Here is an 18,964-nt window from a genome sequence, read left to right as displayed (position 1 = left end):
GTTGAGAAGCGTTGGATGAACAATAAACCCGTACTCTTTCATGATTATAAAAATTACTTAAATTTAGCAACTTTTACAAAAATTAACAACAGGAATAATGGAATTTATCGATTTTTACTGAAATTTTATATTATGTACCAATGTCCTGCCGACGTCGCGTAGCCGTCTCGGGGACATTCCATTCCTGCAGGTTAAATGAACTCTTTCAACTTATTGATTAATTAATATTTACTCTCTAGGGATTAAAAAATCTCAGAGGCGATTGATTGGAAAGTATTTTAATGAAACATAACGCTTTAAATTCATTTTAATTTTTAATGGTAAGAATTCTCCTAAAATAATCACGGCATCGATGGCCTCATTCCCAGATTAGACATTGTAATTGTCCAATTTAAGGATAGGCAATAGAAGGTAAGTACTGCCGTACCTTTACTTTATATTGAAATTCTAGATTTTTTGGTGGCGAACGAATTTTGAATCTACCGCTACTCCGCGATACAGATTTTCCCATGGTTCTCCACATTCCTCCGTTCCTCCTTTCCAACAGAGGAACCGGAATGGAACACCGGAGACAGCATGGTGGTTTGGCGGTTACAAAGATGCAGCTACATGTATTCCAAGTAAGTTTGATGTGACATCCAAATAATTTTTTCTTGGCGTTCACTGTCGGCAGTATAGTGTTTCCGCATGCTCCTTATATTTCTTATAACTCAGCCTGTAACATCTCGAGGAAAAATATGGCTCTGCTTGGAACAACATGACCGTCTCGGTAAAACCGTTACTTGGCAACTAAAGGTAGCGTCTTTTTCCGTTGTTCATGGTGAAATTTTCGCTTTTGTTCCTTGTTTACATGATATAATTTAAAGTGGAAGTTCTTGTACTATAGTCTCTGTACGCGAGAACGTATAGGAAATAATGTAAGTGCTAGCGTATAAAATAGAACCTGTTGTTTTGATAACGTAGGCTACGGCTGAATTTGTTGTCCGAACGGTCCGTTTGGTTCCGTTCCTAAATCAAATCAAGTAGGGTTCTTGGCAATAAATATAACTAGGAATTGACCCACATCTCGTGATATTAAAATATATATATATAACTAGGAATTGTACTTACGTGTAACCGGGGGATTTTGCAACACGCATATATGATTAATAGGTTTCACGTAAATTATTAATTCTTTGAAATCGGAGTACACAGTGTGATTTCTTTTGATATGTATATTCACGCACGCATCGAAAAAGAACATTAATGTTATGATAGGATGTTAGAGCGTAGGTTTCCGCGTCGATGGTTTGATCTCTGCATTTCTCCAGGGTTTTCTTCCGCGTCAGATTGTTGGTTGACAACAGTTTCGCTGGCTATCCTGCCAGCGTCTTCAGGTCGAAGGGTTATGATAGGATATGGCGATTAAGGTTATGATAGGATAACCACCAATGTTTAGCCTTTTTACAAAAAGTTTTTATACTCTTTATCTGTTTGATGGAACTAGGTTAATAATTAAAGATTTTAGGTCCTAAATAAATAAATGATCTATTATGTCAGTAAAGATAAGGCTTAGGGATTAAAAAATTACAATGCCGACGTAACTTTTATAGCGTTTAATATATTTTTTCTGCCCAACTTTGCTAACCTACTAAATTATAAACTAATTTAACTACAAACTAAGTAACTGTGCTATTAGTCATCCATGCATTTAATTTAGTGGAAACTATAGGACGACTGTAAGAAACTTGGGATGAATCTAAACAAGGTCTAATTATAAGTGATATATTGTGTAAACAAACCTTACGGCTATGTTACATGGTTCATTTATTTGCTCAAACTGCTGCATGAAATCTTATTCCCAGAAAATAGAACTTGTGCATCTTTTCGTACAGCCATCGGTACACATTTTGGTGTAGAGTATCGTGAACCTGATATATTTACCTGGAGGCATTTACTGACTATAGCTTTCATGTAGTGGAGTTGAATAAAAATACCTTATCTGTATTTTATTTAGTTCCTATTTCTATTTATAAGTTTGTATGTCTCTCTTCTTATAATTGTCTGTATACTTATTTGTCTTCATTCTTTACAGATGTTGCTCTGAACCAGGACGATACAGCCACCAATTCTAGTGTGGAAGTTACAGTGAAGAGTTGGCTGGAACATGCTAAAGCAAGACATGAGAGAGAGGTGTAAGTATTCGTTTGATTATTATATAGGTTTGGGCAAGGAGGAATAATTTTGGTCTGGATACTTTTTTCGCAAGTTGCTCCTGTTAAGGGAGCTCATATAAAGTAAATTTAAATAATTATTGAACATCTTGTAATACAAGGTTCACCCTTCCATGCTAAAGGTAGAGAAAATAGTATTGTTATGTATTATTTTCAGATGTAGATTCCACTACCAAGTAATTCAAACATTTGAAAACAATTTTTGTTCTGCATATGGGAGGTATAATTACCAAAAACATGGTTGAAAAGGATCTCATGCTCTATAAAAGTTCGATGTATAACACCTGTAGAACTTAAGAATGGGATAACTTATTCAACAGGGATGGTAGTTGCACAGTACTACAGAAGCTACTATTTTCTAGTAGCTCTAGCTAACTAAGCTGTTTTGAAGTAGGTGTTGTTGTAGGAGCTATAGAAATTTCAGTAGCTCACAGCAGGCTTTAGCTGCTATTCACCTGTTATGTCTCTGTCGAAATGTGAATATTGCCAGTGAGCTAGGTTTTCACTTTTGCCTCGATACCAGACTACATTAGAAGATCTATTTTAATTATTAAGATTGGAAGAATTCGGAGATCTAAATCATGGAATGGCCTTAACTACAGCAAGTTTTTGCTAGTTTTTCAAAGTTTCTATTTTTTTAAGTTGCATCTCGGCCAATGCAGCTAAGTGGTTTGTGTGCCAAATCAGTGTGGCTGTTTTCACACTAATCCCAAGAGATCTAGTCCACTTAAACTTCCTCCTTTAAATTTTCTAGTTTCCTTTACTCCTATATCATATTCAGCTCCTCTGCATTAGTCTTCCTTAGCTCCAGCTTATGTAACACAATTCACTCTAGTGTAGTCATAATCTTCAAGCAGAGACCAATTGTTCAGAAATATTATCCTCCATTTGAATGCTTTTTCCAATATCTTTTTCGAGACCTCTACTTAGCTGTCTGGCAAGGATGGATCAAAGAATTTTTTTCTAGATGGTGCACCAGGGTCTAACAGGCAAACAGTCTTCTCATATTTGGGATTAAAATCTAGTTCAACAATTGTTCTATGAAAAATGTTCTTAATCATAATGTATACATTACTAACATATTAATATTTTTACTCAACATCTTTTCTTATTTAAGAACAAGAAAAAGTTAAAGAAAAGTTTGTAAAATGTATTCAGCCTCTAATGGACAGGTTTCCTAATTTTGAAACCTTAAGAATGTTAAACACGTGACTAATAAGACTATAGCGTCCTGTCTTATGTAATCTGCTTGTTACGTACAAGATACAATTTCTTGCTACAATGAAATGTTTATATACTTCATTATTACAGGAGCAGTGCAGGAGAGCATGACCGCTGAAAAAGATGTGGAGGTTGCCATCCAAAACTGGCTAAGGCACGCCAAGGAGCGGTTGCAGGGGAAGAAGAAAATTTAATAATATGTATGTAGTTTCTTGCATTGTATTATTTTAAGAAGCCAAATAAATATTGTGCATGGAATTGATGCCTTATTTATTTAAATTCTTGTCTGGACCTATTATTTATTTGTATCGAACAAAATGCAATCCTAACCTAAACGTGTCCTCAAGGTGTCCAGAGCGGACAATTTCAGGTCGTCCATAGGCCACCTTTTTTACTGACATGCGGACTTGCAGCGGACATCATTTTGTATGAATTCGGCTGTCCGTAGGATGTCCATAGGCCACTTGGCGGACAATCACCGGATGTCCGAAAGGTGTCCGTGTGCTGTGTGGGTAGTAGTATAGTTTGTTATTATACGGGACGTTTCTTGGACGGTGTGGTGTGCATGAGGGAGTCCAAATGCATGCTGCATGCTGGTGATTGATCACCCCCTGCCAAACACCCTAGAGGTGGCTCGCAGGGTATTATGTAGATGTAGATGAATCATTGAATCTGCATCCAGGTCCACGACGCATCATGCGTGCTTCGGGTGGTGGTGAGCTGATACTAACGCACCTCTTCGATTCGTGGACTCAGGAGTGCATTTCATTTTGCGTACTCAATCCCGGTTTCAGGATCCACGGACGCCCGTGTTCTTGAGCACCCTTCTGTACTTTTTTAGTTTTTCCCCTAAGAGCACAGAAGGACGTTATTATCCTCTCTTAAAGCAGACCTTCCAAGAACTCGTCGACACCCCGCCCATGACCCTTATTTCGACCCCCGTGGGGACCCTCAATATCCTTTAATGGGTTGTCTCTCGGTCTTGGGAAAGAACCCCGTTGCATCCGCGTCGCCCTCTCTTATCCCCCTCCCAAGGATGTGAGTGGATGGCGCCATCCCTACCGACCCCCTCCACCATAATCACTGCTGCCCTCGATGGCGATTTCTTGAGGTGGGAACCGCGTCTCCGTACATGGCGAGACCCTTCTTCACTACACGGGTGCACGGTTGTGCGTGTCTTCGACATTCGTATCGGAAGCACAAAAAGGTTTTTGCAGACGTCCACGAGGGAGCAGTGCCGTAGTCCTTAAGGTAATCATAAAAACATAAACCGACCGCATCCCATCACTTCTCCTCCACCCTCATCCCACTCGTACGCCTCCCTACAACTTCATCAACAACCCACCACGATGCACGATGCCGTGACTCTCAGGGAGAAGCTGCGCCGAGTATTCCGATGCATCGAAAACGGTAAACGTTGAACACGAAGAATCGAAATGTAATATTTTTTTTAGTTTCATCAGCGTTGTTCTATATGTTGTAATTCTACATTTTTGAGCACTTTGTTACATAAAGTCAACTTTTTCAGGGGAGATATCGTGGAACAGCTTATCAAAAGAAAAACAAAGATGTAGTACTGCCCACTTAATTTTGTTTCACATCTCCAATGCGTTTTTTTCGATTGCCTCGCGATCCTCATCAGGTTCTACATCATGATTGAAGCAAATATAAAAACGTGTGGTAGAGCTGAGCAGTGGAATTGGGGGGGGGGGGGCAGTAACATATCTTTGTGTATCATTCAATTGAATTACATACTAACCAACTCCTACGACCACTCAGATCCGAGGCGATTTTTGTCCTTGGCGTAATCTATCTACATATACCTACATCTACATAATACCCTGCGAGCCACCTCTAGGGTGTTTGGCAGGGGGTGATCAATCACCAGCATGCATTTGGACTCCCACATGCACACCACACCGTCCAAAAAACGTCCCGTATGATAACAAACTATACTACTATATCCTGTTAGAAATAGATCAGTTAGTTAGTAATTTAGTTAGATCAGTTAGTTAGATAGTTAGTAATGATCACATCACCACATGATTGTATTGTATATATTATATTAACTATTTAATGTTACTTGCATCGATGAGGAGGATTGTTTTTCATATTACGCTTGTTTTTTTTTATAAGATAGTGCGATGTGCTTGTCGAGATCCTTTCGCTTGCTGATATTCGTCACCACCTGCCAAACACCCTACAGGTGGCTTGCATGGTATCATGTAGGTGTAGAATCATTATGTTAATATTCCTAAATTTGCCGCTGTAGTCAATTTAAAGTCACCTGGTAGAGTTATCGAAACCCACCATAAGTAACTACTTTACTTATTATAATGTAGCTATTGTCTTGTCAATCCTGCACGCTAGGCTTAGATTGCTTGAACAATTGATAACAGATGTGTTTAGGAGCGATACGGAGAATATTTTCTTGGAGCCCTACAACAATTCCAGGTCCGACAGAAGCGATAAATTCAGAGAGATATTTTTCCGAAAGGATAGATATGGGAATTCTTTTTTCCCCGAACGATAAAGGATTTCAATAAATTGTAGTCGTAATTTTGTTAGAGCATTTGCTTTTTATATGTGGACGGCTGGAGTTCTAACACCCCCTGCCACACGCTTTTTAGGTGGCTTGCGGGTTAGTACGTACATGTAGAGTCCCGAAATTCTTACTACGGCGGTTCCTTGGAGTCTCTATTATTTCAAATGTTCATTTTCAGATTGGTGCTTCTGTCGAATAAGAGCTGTGGCTACCCTCCGAGTAAAATTCGTGGTATATTAAACTGGTGAATACCCCACAAATAAGGCCTGGTGGCAACAATTATTAACATACCGTCGAAATAATTATTTAATGGTAATTTTTCATCCGTATGACTGGTGGAATGCTGTTAAAACTGTCACATAATTTGTGAGGGAGGTGTAGTAAGACACTGGTGGTGAGTAGGCAGATTGTTCATTATCAGTATCCTGAAAAAGATATATTGTACCTGTTCCTCTTTTAACATGGCCAGCCACTTACCAGTACTGACTAGAGGGCATTATTTGATTGGATTGATGTGATGGCCATGGTCATGACATTTTATGCACTCAAATACATTTTTTATTTGCTGGAAAATGTCCGCAGTCCTGCTTACCTAGCGGTATGGAGATTAATATGTGTGTAGTCACATTTAATTTGACTCTTTATTCCATTCTTTGGTCTGGCCAAGTGGTTGGGTAACCAATTTCCTTAATTTTTCTTCCTTGTATAACCAACCTTGCCATTAGTCTGCAAGAGATGAAAGTATGACTGACATGTAAAAATCAGCACCCACCCACACACAGATTCCATTGCAATGAGGATTAAATTGTGTGAATACACTGAAAGGACGTTTATAAAGGGAAGTTTTAAGTTGCTCTTATTCTCTTATGCAGCTGCCAGGAAATTAGCATTTCGTACAAACTGCACAACTATGGACCTTATAGGTTTTAATTTATCATTGAAGTGCATTGTTTTGGAAGTTCTTGTGAATATGTTATCAATCTTAATACTTTGGTAAATTGGATTATATTTATACATTTACATCCTAACTGAAACATGGCTTTCCAAATAGCTTATCTTCCTCCTACATTTCATTCAGTGAAGTTTCCTTCCATGACTATTCCTCCTGCAATTACTACTGCCAGATTGGCATTCCATTCCCTCTATGTAGCGACCTCACACTGAATTTTTAGTTTCACCTGTTGAACAGTGTTTGCTGGTTTCTTTTTACTAGCTTCCACTTTAGACAATTTTATGTATGCTATTTTGAGTTCAAGTCACTTTCAACTCCATCAGGTGTTGTGCAAAGCTGAATGTGGATGAATTCCCCCACTCATGAAATCCCATCAACATCTTCTTATGTTGATGCGACAAGATGTTCCTATCTGCCACACATATATTGTGTTCTAATCATTGACTTCGGGCCGTGCCTAACAATGAGACGGGTATATTTCATTCGAATGTCCATATTTCTACACACACTTAATGACGCCACGTGTCGGGGAATAACAGGCCATTTATTAGGTTTATTGCCACCAAATATAGAAGTTGTTTAACTTAAACTGTACTAGAGAACAATGGTAGAAGAATTTATTCCTTCAGATATTTGCTTTAAGTAGGCCTCCATAGGACCTCCTCTTGGAGCTTTGATACCTTTCAAGGCATACCCAAGTACATCTTATGACGTGTGACCAAGGATGCCACTTGAAAGAAATAGGTAAAAAAAAGTATCTATTTATGATAGATAACTGTTATAATTTTGGTGTAGTAATATACATACAGTAAATTTTGAAATAAAAACTATGGATGAATCTGTGGAGTAGTATTTGAGAAAACTACCTTAAAGTTTTTTAAACGTTTAAGTATAATGATATTAGTTAATTACAACTCCTTTCATTTCCAGGTTTCCAATCAATGGGATGGGAGGACACCCAATGAAACAACAACCAAGTAACCAAAACAGAAGACGGAGGAAGGAATATGTTGGGAGAAGATCCAAGATTTGTCGGATGTGGAATGGTGTACAGAAAGTGCCCATCTTTCAAGCATGGGACATCCTTCTTTGGGGAATGTGTTTGTGGTGTCCTAACATCAGAATTTGGTAGTTAGTCAACACTTGAAATGTGCTACAAGGAAAAAGTCGGCCTGCTATTTTTCTGTGACGTTTATGTGAAGTTAATTGTGTACCACATACATCTGCAATAGGACATCAGTGGGGTGCCAGGTTGATGACGTTAGTGCTTAAGGTAAGGAAAAAGTATGGCCCATTACAACTGATGTATTGAACCCCTTTACTTTCAGACATAAATGTTATTATTCCAAGAGTCAGTAAGTTTGCGGTCCCCATGCATTGCAGGCAATCCAAAAATATCCTTATTTTTTGCTTCCTTTTACCACTCTAGTATTATATGGTAGAAATTAATTTATGGCAACTGAACAATATCCTTTTATTTTAGATATCACCTCTGAATGATTAAAAACAAGTTTGAATAAACAAAATTATGTAAAGACCAGATTAATTACATTTACGAAGTAGGTAATTAAGATGCATGTGCATTTAAAATTCATTCAGAATAGACAGATTTTGATATGAATTTGTACAAATACAATGATCACGTATATGTAAAATTTGTCATCAATTTTGGTTTGCTGATTTATTTTTGTGACAAGTCCATTTTCAAAATTTTAGTATATGTCACTAGGCTACTGAAAGCCTTGCTGTAGCTTATGGAAATGGAAAAAAAATTAACAGTTCCATGTGATTATATCTTGTGATACATTACTATAAACATCTATTGCAATATTGTCCCAGCCTCATAATATTCACATTCACAATTTCTAGCCTCCTTTATCAAGACTGCTTATAAAAATTTCTTTCAAGTTATGCTCAAAGTCCCTGGGAACTCCTTCCTCATGCACGTCATTAATTGCTAGAAATTGCAACTGTTTATTCCATTGTCTGGAAAACATCCACTGACGTGGGCAGGACTGATCTGAAATTCAAAATATATTCCAGGTTACATGGTTGAAGCATACATGAAGCAAAATGTGCGATGTTGCCCATTTTCAGACTCATATTACATGAAATCACGATTGAAGAGGTTGGCAGTGAATAGGAAGCAAATGACCTGAAGAGCTACACATTATTAGCACACAATGAATGTATTTGTTTCAGTGTAACCTTTTGGCAATTGCCAAGGTTGTGCAGCAAAATACCACTGTGAAATGATCCAGTGCATTCAATATTAGAATTTAATGTAGTAGACTTAAATTTCCTTAACACTAGAACTACCGATGGAGTCATTTTGACTCCTCGCAATTTTTAATTCTCTGCCCTGACTAAAATTTTCTGCATTCTGACCTGAAATTCCGTAACTTTTATTCATTTTTCGACACAAAGTAATGCTTTGTGATTAAAATAGTTCTAGAAAGTAAATTAGTACACGTTTTCAAAAACATCGCGAGTAGTCAGAATGACTCCATTGGTAGTTCTAGTGTTTACACTGAACAGCAGTATCCTATGATAGTTCATATATTGCTCAGTTTAGCTGAGAATTCTGTATTGAAAATTAATATTCTTGGACATATCAATTTATTTAAGAAACATTACGCTGACTCCTTTTCAGCTGCAGTTGCTAGTCTTTTCTTTATTCATAGGTTCCCTCATTTTGACTCTTATTACGTACATATGTACTCAATCGGCAAAGCACCATCTCTGGATCAAACTATAAACTTGGGAATTCAACTTGATTTTAACATTATCTATTCAACACTTTCCCTTGTTAATTAAAGTTGAGCTTAACGACATGAAGAAATACTGAAAAAGATACAATTACTGTCTCAACTAACAAAAGTACAAAGTAATTGCTCATTGTCCTTTCTACATTACATTAGTTCTGTTTTCACAGACAAGAAGATCAGACGTTTCTTTGGCAACGGCTTCTTCGTGATATCAGCCACTCGATGTTCTGTGGAGATCTGTTAAACTTCAAGCTTGCCTTCTGTCACTTTCTCTCTGATGAAAAAAGGCTTAATGGAAATATGCTTTGTCCTGCGATGAAACTCTGGGTTCTTAGCCAGTCTCATTGCTGCTGAGTTGTCAGCTTGAATGACTGGAAATTTTTTAAGTTGTATGATTCCACTGAACAGTTTGCTTAGCCAAATTGCCTCTTTGACTCCTTCATTTGCTGCGATGATCTCTACTTCCATTGTCTAAGTTACTAGAACAGCTTGTCGTTGGCTTATCCATGAAATTGCACCTCCTGCATATCTTGCGATAACTCCAGAGGTTGAACGACCCGTTAAAGAACATTATCCAAAATCTGGATCACTGTAGACAAGCCCTCATCTACATTGCTTCGATAGACTATCCCCAGATCCAATATTCCTTCTATGTATCTGAAAACTCTCTTGACTCTTACCACATCTGCTTGAGTTGGATTTTCGAGTGTCCTCGAAAGAAATCCGACACTGTAAGCCAAGTCTGGTCTGGTGCCAAGCATCAAATACATCAGAGCTCCAATGGCCCCCCTGCAGGGAAACCTTGGTGGCTCGTCATCTTTCCCTAATGTGGAAAGTTCTGCAACTTTCAGCATTGGGATCGATACTGGTCTATATTCTGAAAAATTGAAATATTCTAAAATTTTCTTCGTATATGGTCTCTGACTTATCTTAATGAACCTTTCTTCTTGTAGAATTTCATGGGCCAGAAAATAGCTTGCTTACTTTGAAGTGATTTTGAACTATTTCTGTAATTCTTCAATAAAATCTTCCATCTCTTGAATATTTGTTGCTGCCCCCAAGCCATCATCTACATAGATTCCTAGTATGATCCTTCAAACATTCCTCTCTTGAATGTATAAACATGGATCCTTATCACTGGCGTTAAACCCATGTTGATGCAGGAATGCTACAAGTCGCTTATTCCAGCATCTGGGTGCTTGCATAAATCCATAAACAATTCTGTTCAGCTGAAAACCTTGCTGGTTCCATCTTCATATCCTTGAGGCTTTTTCATGAAAATGATTTCTTCAAGTTCTCCATAAAGGAATGCTATCGACACGTCGAATTGTGTCAGGCGCATCTTATTACTTGCTACAACGCTGAGCATTGAGCATATCGTTCCCATCTTTTCCACCGGATTGAAGGTTTTGCTGACATAGCTTTTTGCAATAGCACAATAAAAAAAAAAGAGAGACAGCTTTGAAACAAGCCAGCAGAAAAGTGGGCAATAAAATGAAACAATAGTTAATTCAATGACAACCTTGAGGACTGTCAAATAACCATTGCGTTGACCACACTCTCATGAATTACCTGCTACCTGGCATATTCACGTGGAACAGTAGCCACGGTATTTGCAACTGAAACAAAATGGATAACTCGAACTGCGGTAAATGTACTTCAACCTGGTTTTTCCATACCTGTTCTGCCTCCACGCTGTACTTCCATTTCCCACTTTTTTCTCAAATTTTCAAATCCCCCTCAACCTCTTCTTCAAACGTATAAATGTGATTCCCTCATGTAATGTGGTGTCTTGTACCAGATGATGACTCCGTGCGCCAAAATGTGTTGCACACATAAAAATAATTGTGGAAAAGTTCACTTCCAATTTATTTTAGTAAGGCTATATAGGCTTTGAGTAGGCTTAGGATCAGCGGTACAACGTAGAAAGCAATGATCAGTTCATGAAACCAATCTTCTGTTTGTTCCTTGGAATAATTATATGCAGTCACAACTTTGCACACATTTCTCTTGGACTACACTTTATTCCACACCTACTCCATGTTATGTGTGGATCATATTGGTTCCATCCATGTAAGGGATGCTGGATCAACTATTGCTCAGTGGCGATGTGTTATTGTTCCACATCAGTAGTGCTCGTAGGATATGAAGCTAACCTCGACTAAATCTCACAGTCTTCCAAAGAAATTGAAGAGTTCAATGAAAATGCATTCCATGATCGTTATTGAGAGCAGAGCTGAATATGATGGGAATAGACTACTAGTAGTGATTTACCATTCCTTCAGTGTGATCCATGATCATTTTTATGGCATGATATTTGGGGAAATCGTAACTATCGGTATGAGCACTTATATTCAGTTAGGTAGTAAAGCTTTTCATGTGCAAGAGACATATATTTCCCTCTGTACAACAGCAATTAAGACATGCTGCTTGGCTCTCTGTCAAATGCCATGTTAATGTACTAGTGGTGTTCCAGCAAGCAACTTAATATTCTTGCTTGCGTGAAGAACTTGCATGAGCTATGTTTTTGTTTTGTTTGAGGGACAGCATAGAAGGTGGTGATGTTGATGGTTTGAGGCGTAGCTTTGTGAAAGCGATTCATTATGAAAAATGAAAGGAGAAAGTTTCTTTTATTTTTCATATTGAAGGTGGTGAATGCAGGATCAAGTGGAATGAATGAAGAGGAAAAGTGTGTCTTAGTGATTACAAAGGAGTGTGCAAGATTTCATGATTTGCCTAAAATTTCTGAAAGGCCACTACAGATATAGCAGTAGAAATTATATCGTGGTCATCTTACCTTCAATGGCCTTCTGCCGGATGTTGTGACTTTAGCGCAAATTTCAGTCTTGTCAGGACAAGGTGGTGTAGGGTTATAGCCGGTTTTAATCTTTCTTCAATTTTGTGGAGGATTTACATGGATCTTGCACTGCAATTTTACAACAAGCTCCCAGCAGCAATAGCCGGAGTGCAGTAAAAGTGCTGCCAGCTTTATACTTCTCAATGCAAGCTTGTAAAATGTATGCAGCAAGCGTGCTTTGCTACGTGCAATGGACAGTGAAGGTAATGAGCGACGTGTGCTGCAAACTTACGTCTCCACGAATGGAGTTGGTGATGTACCTTTTTTTTTGCAAATGTTGTGTGGAATGAGACTGCATGAGAGAGATCATCTTTGTGCTGACTTGGCTGAATCAGGTACTCAAACCGAAGGAGAACTGAAATGGTTGACTGTTGATTATAGGAAGGTGAGTGTTCAAGGAATGCTTCTGCAATGGAGAAAGGGAAGGATGAAAATGTACACCAATGAAGATGGATGCTCTGTGGAAACGGAGGAAACGTCATTTACATGAAGGCCACATGCCCTCCTGTAATATTTCTTTCTATAAAGTTTCATTATCTTCAGTGTCGACCATTGAGGGAATTAACTGTTTCACGATGACTGCACATGTGAATAAGATTGCATTGTATTTAGATCATTTTCATGATTGGATTGATTGTAAGTTCATAAAGAGGTCTTTGTTTTCAATGCATATACTATGTATGCATTGGACGTTTTCTCTGATGTACATCCCTCCTACTATCAATCCCTCAAGTATTTTGTTGTTGACTGTATTCGATGGCTTGGAGTAATTATTGTGGAATGTAATGAGTGATCCTGTTTGTATAAAACTCTTCATAATTATGTAAATAGTGGAACGATCAGAATTCCACGCATCTGGACAAGGATCAGGAATTGTGTTGGTCCACGTTGCTTCCTGCTATCTACGGAAATGCTAGCACGGGACGTCCTGAAGCATCGCATAATTTAATATGATAATGAAAGCATCTCCATCCGCGATACATTTCAGTGAATCATCTTCCGTTGGCACTGATCGTTCAGCTAAATGACATGGCAGTGAAGGGTATCTGACGCTACGCTTGAGATGTTGGATAAAAACAGAGGATTCGCTGGATATGTAGCCGGAACGAATTGTTTATAAATTTCCACGGGTGGACTGGGACCCCTCGATTAATACAGACACAGAGGCTACGGAGTAAGGGCGTAGCGGAACTTGATCATGTGAATTTCAGTGTGCATGGTGACCATTCGGTGCCTTATTTCGTGAAATTTGGAAGCTTAAGAATGAAACAAGGCTACTGGGGAACTTGGATTAAGGTCGATAAAGATGCACTGTGTACCCGTATGCGCATCATTTCCACGAACGATTCGGGAAAGCTGAAGATTTACTGCGAAGATTCGGTAGACACGCTGTTTAAAATTTCCCCGCTGAAGTGGGAACTTTCGCGCCAATTGCGCATACAGCGCCGCCAGGCCGTGTGCGGAGCAAAAGGAAGTGAGAATACCCTCTGTAAGCAGACCAACCGTTGGCTAATTTTGTGTGATTGAGTTTTTTAGAAAATGAATTTAGGCTGTTAGTGTTGAGCTTAAACGTGTTATGATACCTGAACGCGGATGAAACTTATAATGCGGACGATGTTCCGCAATCGTGGAAGAAATACGTGGGCACGTGCAACATCGCGAAGCACGGATGTGAGATAGTTGGAAACGCTACGTTACATTTTGGACATATAAGCATACTTACCTGGCGTAGGGGCTACCGTGATCCTTAAGGCGGTTCCCCCAGGACGAGGCTTGCCCATTGCACTCCGGGCGGGCTGACCCCTGCGATTGCCCCAAATGTGGGTAACTCGGGCGCGTAATTTTTGGTAGTAGGGACTGCGTTCGCGCTGTACCTCCATAATCAGTGTACCAAAGCAGTTGGGGTGGAGTTTGTAGAACGAGCCTGTGTCACTCTTGGGATCTTGGTGAGGAAAAGGATACATCATCGTTCTCTGCACTAGTACCTTTAGTACTACGAGTTATGAGAGCTGATATATTTTATTCATTATGTGTCATTGCTTTGTAAATCGCTGTTTTATCTTTGTTCGCAATCATTTTATTACCATGTCAGTGTTACTGTTTAGTTCCTTTTCAGTGCCCGTCATCTCTATTAAGTATTATTTTTAGGAGGACATACCCTGGTAGGGCATCTCAGCTGCATCACCACCAGTATATGTAGTTTAGAATGTTCGATTGTTCATTTAAGTACATGTCGTAATCTGTTTTTCAGTCTTCGAGATGTTTCGACCACTTAACGTGCAAAATGGTGGCACCAGTTTTAGCTATGCATTACACTACATTTATTCTATTCAATTTGCCACATGATACATATCGGCGATTTATTTTTGTGAACCTTCATATTTGGCCCAGCAGAGTATCTGCTGGGCACAGTCAAAAATTGGCGATAGAGCCATAAATGTCCCTCTCCACGGAAATCTTTAGTAAAAGGCGAAAGATTTATTCGCTTGAAGAGAGACAAGGCTTGCTGTTCTTAAGGAAGTTTAGCGTCCCCTTAATGCGTGGCCTACAAGCGCATAGCGAGAGACAAATTGAACAGACCTCATCATTCCCAAACGCGAGAAATCTAGGGATCTCTTGGTGCCATTGCAGTAAAAGCTGTAGCTTCTCCAAACGAAGTGACTTATCGGAGGTTAGAGTCTACTTGCAATAAATTAAACAATTCTTTTGCACCGCGCATCGGAGTGAGCACCCGCTTGCCATCTAGCGTCGAAGTGCAGAAATGACGAGTGGCCGGGGTGGTATCACGAGCGGAGGAAGTTTCAACTCGCCGTGGGATCAATTGGAAGATGGGAACGAGAAAAAGAGACATTTCCTCACGATTCGATGAATCTCACGTGAGTTTGCTTGCTCCATCCGACGCAGAGAGGACTTCCGAGAAATGTGGCCAGAAGTGAAAGTATGTGTAATATGTACCCATGAAGAAAGTGTCTGCCAATATATGCAATATTTGACACGCAGGGAATTTGTGGCTAAATATGTAAACTCCTGTCTAAAAGTTTACATCGGAGTTGAATAGGCTTTTAGAGTTGGTTCTAAAAAATCTGGAATAGTTAAGCCATTGAAAGTGATGTTTAATATAGTGAAGTATTAATTCTGATGTTCGCGATGTTATAGCAAATTTCCCTTGTAAAGGAGATGTAGTTTTGGATCAGCTTTTCTCTCAAATAAAGTTGTCTAGACCTGGTGGGACAATGTTCGTTCAATAGATATGCAAATAATACACTCTAGCGCAGTATACTTCATCCAAAGAACGTTTTTCATGAACGTCCGAAGTATCAACTGATAGCGCACTCATTAATCCAACTTGATTAGTAATCGGCTCGGCCTCTACTACTCCAGTTCCGTGGGTCTCTCCTCAGCTCACGACTCCTAGCATCACGAGAGAAACGATAGAGTGGTAGTAATTATTCAGTGTCACCGAGAAACAGCAGGGGTCTCTTTATAAAAGTTAAATTTTGTTAACGTTAGTTGAATAATGATTGATGTATGCTTTGAAACGAAATTTGATAATATTACAACCCTAAAAAACCAATCATTATTAAGGGTTAATGTAAAAAATATATTTACCCCAATAAAAATAAATTATCCGGCACAGTGTTTTCATTTACGAATTTTGTTGCTTAAAGTATGTACTAATGTCATTTTGCAGCTGGTCAACCGTTATAAATCCACCCCTTATAACATTGCAATGCTTATATACTACTTACATAGGTATGAATAGGGAAAGAAGTAAAATTACACACCAACGTTTATTCACGCAAAAATGCACTTAGAATTTACTTGCATAGACAAAATAAAACTTACAAAACACAGACACAAATACATTTTTAATCATCTTCATTTATATAAACGTCGACGTCATCCTTGTCAGGACATTTCTCTCAACAGCGTACAGAACAAATGGAATTACAAAATAATCCAAGAGGTAATTTTTGCATAATATTTCACAGATGATCAATGGAATGGTTTGAATTGCTTCAAAATAAATATATATTTTTTATTCGAGGTATCGAGATGTTTATGGGCATTGAAGAAAATGGCACTTTTTACACCGTAATGGATCTTTGGAAGTGGAATTCCTTTATTTCTGAGAAATACTCATACATAAGTATCTTTTAACCCATTATAAACCAATGCTGCTTCAAAGCAACATCAAATATGTGTAAATTTTCAGCTCTATCTAGGAAATTTCTAAATTACGTATTATTTTGTGGCGTAAATTTTGATTACGAAATGTTTATCTGCCTCGATAATTATTATTGAGTGCAAAATTTTCATCTTTTCAGAATGGAAAATCTTTTAATTTGATTTCTCCCTTAGGCAGCTATGTGTTAAAAAGGGTTAAGATGTATTATTCGAGCAATATCTAAAAGGCATTAAGATTGTAAATTCACCAATTTCCTTTCACATACCTGGCAGCTCTTCTTTGCACGCGTTCTAACTCTTGTAATTAAGCCTTTTTCATGAGGGTCCCAAACACTGGCAGCGCATTCCAAATGTGGTCTAACGAGGGAAAAGTAGCTAATTTCTCTCACTTTGTCGTCGCACTTTCCTAATATTCTTTTAACAAAACCCATTTTACGATTAGCTTGACCGGTTATTTCTCGAATAGGTTTACTCCACGATAGATCATTATTGAGTCTAACTCCGAGATATTTCACGGATTCAACAATCTATAATTGGGTACCCCGAATTATATAGCTACGTTGTAGGGAGTTATACTTCTTCCAGAAATTCATTACGACGCATTTATTGAAATTTAACTCCAACTGCCATGCATCGCACCACGGTTGGAAAGCAGCAAGATCATTCGTTAATTAGGAGGAGTATTCATTGCAGTCAAGGCTGAGATCACAAGCAGAGCCGAGAATTTTTTAGATAGTGAATTGGAAAGTGTTTGGTGCTCAATTGAATGCTAAGCCGAGAGATACTTTATATGCGCATATTATAGACCACCTGATTCAAGCCTAGATTCAGTTTTAGAGTTAGGTAGCCAGATAAGACGTTTTACTTCTCAGGAAAATCGTAATAGTATCATAATTGGCGGCGATTTCAATGTTACTTCGATCGATTCGAAAAACAACTCTGCTGTATTAATCCAAAGAAATCGACAGGTAACATATTAAAAATATATACATAGCATTGGCAGGTCTTCGCCTATCCTAAAACCGTGCCCATACCCTCCGTGCGCAGCACGTTGAAGGCGGCAGGCCACATTTTGATGGAATGAAAGACTATACAATTTTTACTGATGAAAAAAGGCAAGAGGGCTTATCAATCCCAAGTTTAGAGGGGAATGTGTGGTGTTAGTTGAAGAACCAGGGTCCCTTTTTTGGGGGTTTGCCTCCCCCGTCGGAGGATTAGCAAAAGTTATAAAATCTGCGATTCTCGATTCCTTTCCGAGTGAAAATTAGATTCACAAAATTAAAATGGATTTGAATACGATGGTACCAAGCGAATACCGTCCTAAAAGAAGGCATCATGCCTCTGCTACAAGCATGATTCCAGCATCCCTTGCTGTGTGAGTAAACTCTTCTCGGGATTCCTTCGGGTTAATTTTTCCATAATGGCAAACCTTTCAAGCTCCGACTCGGGGCTCATCATCAGGGATAAATTTTGTTAAATCCCGAGAAGAGTTAACCCACATCATTCGCCGGGAAAGCATCAAATCATAATTAATCCCTGCAGTGGTCTATTTGCTAATTGCACTAAGTTTACTTAGATTTGCGACGTAAACATTGGGAGAGCAATCTAGGGACCGAATTTGCGTTGTTGCAATGATGCGTTTGGCGGCCAATCCGAGATTTTTTTAACTGCTGGATTTTAATATTGTCTTTAAGGACTACCCGCTGATGATGTATAAACCTATTATTCCCCAGACTGCATATAGGGCTTTTACCTTCGGTTATTTCTTATTTTACGGTTTATTTTGGCCTAATTAAGATTAATTTTCAGAAAAAAATTTATATTCATCATAATATATGATTTGCATAATGTTGCGTTTACGCAACGCTAGGAAAACTCCGGCAAATAAAAACAAAAAAAAACTTTTCAAATTTAGGTTGCATATTTCGTTTTTCATCTTCTTTTCTGATGTAATATTAAATAATATTCTGCGTGGAATTAAACGTAGCTCTTTTCACAATATAACTTATCTTTGATTTGCACACTCGAAATCTTCGCCGTGAATTATAAGTATGCCTGCGGAAGAAATGTATCATTCTCCCTTGACGGGCATGCTGGGGTATGCCATTTTTTCTAGGGTGTCCTGCATGTGGGCACCGATTCTTATGCCAAATGTGATCAGCAATTGTATTGGAAACTATTTCTTGCCTCAGTAAAATTTTATGATCTCGGACCGAAACT

The 18,964-nt window shown here is 38.5% G+C and overlaps 2 non-coding genes across 2 annotated transcripts; one reads left to right on the top strand and one right to left on the bottom strand.

Moving 5' to 3' along the window:
- Positions 1-14,271: 14,271 nt before the first annotated feature.
- On the top strand, positions 14,272-14,433 carry LOC124167383. The gene has a single exon (XR_006866685.1). It is a non-coding gene; the product is annotated as a U1 spliceosomal RNA (small nuclear RNA).
- Positions 14,434-14,942: 509 nt separating this feature from the next.
- On the bottom strand, positions 14,943-15,062 carry LOC124167386. The gene has a single exon (XR_006866687.1). It is a non-coding gene; the product is annotated as a U5 spliceosomal RNA (small nuclear RNA).
- Between the last annotated feature and the right edge of the window lie 3,902 nt (positions 15,063-18,964).

The sequence above is a fragment of the Ischnura elegans genome, chromosome 10 (assembly GCF_921293095.1).
Source record: "Ischnura elegans chromosome 10, ioIscEleg1.1, whole genome shotgun sequence".
NCBI classification, from domain to species: domain Eukaryota; kingdom Metazoa; phylum Arthropoda; class Insecta; order Odonata; family Coenagrionidae; genus Ischnura; species Ischnura elegans.
Note: the sequence above shows the minus strand (reverse complement) of the source record. Positions and strands in the feature narration are given on the sequence as shown.